This window comes from Lampetra fluviatilis, chromosome 64 (assembly GCF_964198595.1).
Source record: "Lampetra fluviatilis chromosome 64, kcLamFluv1.1, whole genome shotgun sequence".
Taxonomy (NCBI): Eukaryota; Metazoa; Chordata; class Hyperoartia; order Petromyzontiformes; family Petromyzontidae; genus Lampetra; species Lampetra fluviatilis.
The window spans coordinates 708328-713510 of NC_136338.1; the positions used below are offsets into that span (position 1 = coordinate 708328).

Below are 5183 nucleotides of genomic sequence, written 5' to 3' on the forward strand. Positions count from 1 at the left end.
CCCCAGGACCTCAGACACACAACACAACAACAGCATGCCCGGCTCTGCTGGCGAGACGCTGAACGTGAAAATCACTCGAGTGCTTTGCTTGTGTTGGCACCAACGCGGCTGACAGACCCGCGCACACCACACACAGTCAACGTCCCCAAAGCGACAGTGGGAACACCAAGACAGATCAGTGTTACGTGGGCCCCCCCAAAACCACGTCATGGGCCCCCCCAAAACCACGACGTGGGCCCCCCCAAACCCACGACGTGGGGCCCCCCAAACCCACGACGCACCGCCACGCGGGGTCGTCCCCCACCCCTTCATCAACACATTCTTAGCCACAGGCTCAGAGGCTCCAATTTGCCCCAAATGTCTCAAGAAAGGTGTCCCCAGAGCCAGCTCAGGATGCCGACGATCCACGCCTCGAGCGAGCCACACACTCTGGGGAGCCGAGCGAGACGCACTCTGGGAAGCAGACGCCTTTCCTTGGAAGCCACCGAGCAACTGCAAACAGAAATTGAGCCGAGCCGTGTGAGAGGGGCGAGCCAGGGGCGAGAGCTTGCGCCACGACCCCCACGACCTCACCCCGCCCTTGAGTGGCGTGGCCACGGAGGGCAGCAGCCAGCAGCAGCAGCGCGAGGCGTCGTGGCGCCGTGTTTATGTTGAAGCGCGAACAGGTCGGGGTGGTTATTGGTGGTGCCGCGCCCTGCGTGAGCAGCCACATCCAGCCGCCAGCCGTTGTAGAGGTAGAGAGAGAGAGAGGTAGGGGAGAGAGAGGTAGGGGGGAGAGAGGTAGGGGAGAGGTAGGGGAGAGGGAGAGCGGTAACCTCCACGTCAAAAGGTCCCACCCAGGCGCGGCGTTTTTGGATTTGCAGGGTGGGAGAAGAGGAACCCTCCTGGACGGTTCACAAGCCGGGACGGGCGGACACTGCAGCACCCCGTGCCGTTCAGTGGCCGATCCCCCCCCCCCACTTCTCACCCCCCCCCACTTCTCACCCCCCCCCCACTTCTCACCCCCCCCCCCCACTTCTCACCCCCCCCCCCACTTCTCACCCCCCCCCCCCACTTCTCACCCCCCCCACACCCCACCCCCCCCACCCCCCACCCCACCCTACGGCAGGAGGTATTGCTACGCATTCAGTCGCAGTCCCTGCACGACTGCAAGTTCTAAACAACAACAACCACCACAAGATACTCATTTAGACTGGCACGAGGAATCCGATGAACTACAAAAGCTATTTTTGTTTTCACCGGATGCCCAGTTAGGGGGCTCGGGGTAAGAACGCTGCTACAACAACAACAAACACACTGCTAAACACACACTAGCAGTGTAAAGTACATGGAAGGTAAACAAATCACCCAAACCAAACAAACGACAACTAAACCATCCGGCATCCGACACAGGCAACCCCACTCAGAGGTGTTGACCTCTTGTTCAGAAGCGCCCTGGCCATCGACAATGACAGCCGCTCAACACATTGACCCCATCATTTGGACATTTCTAGCGCCGCGATAATCGAAATAATCTTCTTGGTTCTTTCGGTAAAGTCACGTAGACGGGAAATAATAAAATAATAAAAATGAAACATTATAAAATACAATTCTCACGACGTTTCGGCCACAACGCAAGCAGCCGTCCTCAGGTGACTTTACCGAAAGAACCAAGAAGATGAATCCCTGCAGTCACGAAAGCTTTAAATCGAAAAAAAATCTAAATAATCTCAGTGCCATGTTTCTCACAATGTCAGCATCGGTATTTAAAGAGTGGCAGCAGCAGGAGGAATCCGATGAGCTGTAAAGCTCTTTGGCAGGATGTTCCAGTTTAGGGACACGGGCTAACAACACAGCACTAAAAAAAACCCACGATAGCCGTGTGACATAGGGGGTCGTCCATAAATGACGTCACGCGATTTTGGACGATTTTTGACCCCTCCGAGTCACACGGCGCCACAAAAAGTCAGACCCCCCCTAAAATATGACGTCACAAAGCTCTGCCCCCCCCCAAAATAAAACATGCTTTAAACTATTGTCATTGTAGTGCGTATTTAATGTGGCGCTGCACTCTGATGTTGTAGGAGAAAACATTTATCAAAAAGTATCTTTAATTAAGTAGAATGTGTTGTGTATATTTATTAAAAAGTTGCGCATTTTGATGTGACGTCACCTTTCTCCCCCCCCCCTCGTCACACATCGTCACAAATGTCTGACCCCCCCCCCCCCCCCCAGGTGCGTGACGTCATTTATGAACGGTCCCCTAGAAGACGAGGCAAACATCGAAATCGCCCGCGACAAACATCCAAATGGAGCATAACCAACCATCCCCACACACGGAGGGGGCAACCCCCAGCGAGAGACTTGTTCGCTTTCTACATGTCACAAGGGGCCTGGGCCCACCGCTCACCACGAACGAGAGAAGAACCTGGCGGCTCCAAGGGCACTCACAACGCACCCCGCACTCCGCTGCCCCCCCCCCCCTCCTGAACCTCACCACGCGTGCCCCCCCCCTCCTGAACCTCACCACGCGTGCCCCCCCCCCCCTGAACCTCACCACACGTGCCCCCCCCCCCGAATCTCACCACACGTGCCCCCCCCCCTCCTGAACCTCACCACACGTGCCCCCCCCCCTGAACCTCACCACACGTGCCCCCCCCCCCCTGAACCTCACCACACGTGCCCCCCCCCCTGAACCTCACCACACGTGCCCCCCCCCCCTGAACCTCACCACACGTGCCCCCCCCCCTGCTGCTAAACCTTCCGTCGTGGCCCACAGTCAGACGGGGCTAGGAACATCTTGGGAGATGTCGTTTGCGTCTTACTCGCTGGCCGCAAGACGCCACTTTCATCGCTGTTGACCCCACGCGGTTTAGCCCGTATGCTTGTGCGGGGAAATTGAGTTTTCAGGTCCCACGCGACGTACAGCCGTTTCAATGCGGGCAGCTACAATTGTGTCTCTCCCTTGTGATGGGACTTTGTGGGATGAACGTTGAGATTCACAAGGGGCACGGAGTGACCGCCAAGGTTGTCTGTCGTAAGCTAGGGGGGGGACACTGGTAAATGAAGGGGTTGACAGCGATGGTGCTCTGGGGTCTTTTTGTTCGCTCCGGCCCTCCGTGCCAAGTACGGGGCCTTCAGCAGCACCACCACCAACACTTCACACGGCGTAGGATGAAGTCACGCGTGCCACGCGAATGGCGAGTGGGAACAACGTTCCATGCTCACCACCACCATCAGTGCCCAATTGCAGCGTGGCAAGTAGGACACGCAGTGGATCACCCGCGACTGCCTTGCCGCTGCTGCTGCTGTTGTTGTTGTTTGGCGGTGGTGGTGGTGGTACCGTCGGAGTGGCGATGAATATTCTAGCAGCAGGAGGCACGCCCCGACTCCCCCTCGCCACTAACATCCACCACCACCACTACTACAGACAAAGATCCCCTCGCTCCGCGGAGCCGCAACAGGTTGCTTAGACGACGGGTGTGGGCAAGTGCTGTGAGCAACATCAGCAGCAGCACCACCGCTCGCCTTTGTCTCCCCGAAGTCAGCGAGGTTTTACCGACAGCACTCATTTTATGCCGAGTCGACCATAGGGGGAGGCGGGTCCCACAAACCGGTTCTTCAGACATTCGTCACCGCGGCGGCCGCGTTGTCCGCGAGCGAGAATCGAACGAATCGGGTCGCCGGATTCGCAGGAGCGCAGTGCGCCAACCGTTGCGCCACCGCTCCCCCCACACACGCACAGAGACGGACGCGATTAATAGCCACCGCCATCCACCATCGCAGTCGTCATTAATTAAACACGGGTCACGCAACGCAGAGGAGACAGAGAGAGAGCCCGGACTTACCTTCAGCAGCAGCAGTAGCAGCAAGCCAGGCCCCGACGCTGTTGCTGTAACTAAACGGAGAAAGCCCTCCTCCCTCCCCTTCCCTCGTTCTCTGAAGGAGTAAAATTCGTGTGCGTACGAGGTGGTCTGTCGTGCTGGGCTGGGTTCTCTCTCTCTCCTCTCTCCCTCTGCCTCGTCTCTCCCCTCGCCAATTCGTGGTTGCCGTGTGGCTGGGCACGCGCCCGCGCGGATAGGATGGCCGCGGTTAGGTTTACCTGCCCACAGCGCGGGTTGGCTGCCTCCTTCAATTACCAAGCCACCCCACCCACCAGTCCACCTCCATCTCTCTCCGCCCACCACCGCCACTCCAGCCACTCCACCCACTCGCCTACGTAACGACAGCGAGCCAGGGAGGTTGCGAGGCGAGGGAGGAATGCGGGTCTCCCAGTGTTAATCACACACACACACGGCATTCCAATGTCACGCACACACACACAGTATCATAATTACTCACTGTAATCCAAAAACGCACATCAGTCCAGTCGCACGCAACAATCACATCACATACATCATGCCGATGATACAGTTTTACAATCACTCAGTCATCCATTCACACACGGCGTTCCGATCACACACAGTAATAGTATCACCCACACAGTAATAGTATCACACACACAGTAATAGTATAACACACAGTAATAGTATCACACACACAGTAATAGTATCACCCACACAGTAATAGTATCACACACACAGTAATAGTATCACACACACAGTAATAGTATCACACACACAGTAATAGTATCACACAGTAATAGTATCACACACACAGTAATAGTATCACACACACAGTAATAGTATCACACACACAGTAATAGTATCACCCACACAGTAATAGTATCACACACACAGTAATGGAATTACACACACAGTAATAGTATCACACACACAGTAATAGTATCACCCACACAGTAATAGTATCACACACACAGTAATAGTATCACACACACAGTAATGGAATTACACACACAGTAATAGTATCACCCACACAGTAATAGTATCACACACACAGTAATAGTATCACCCACACAGTAATAGTATCACACACACAGTAATGGAATTACACACACAGTAATAGTATCACACAGTAATAGTATCACACACACAGTAATAGTATCACACACACAGTAATAGTATCACACAGTAATAGTATCACACACACAGTAATAGTATCACCCACACAGTAATAGTATCACACACAAAGTAATAGTATCACACACACAGTAATGGAATTACACACACAGTAATAGTATCACACACACAGTAATAGTATCACACAGCAATAGTATCACACACACAGTACTAGTATCACACACA

At 54.4% G+C, this 5183-nt stretch overlaps 1 protein-coding gene across 2 annotated transcripts in view; it reads right to left on the reverse strand.

Moving 5' to 3' along the window:
• The window catches only part of LOC144951930 (epidermal growth factor receptor kinase substrate 8-like), a 61971-nt gene extending 57818 nt beyond the window's left edge, over positions 1–4153 (reverse strand). For both annotated transcript variants that reach the window (XM_078882291.1, XM_078882289.1), the window contains exon 1: positions 3828–4153. The gene's annotated coding sequence lies outside the window, so the exon portion shown is untranslated. The remainder of the gene's footprint in view (positions 1–3827) is intronic.
• Positions 4154–5183: the final 1030 nt, after the last annotated feature.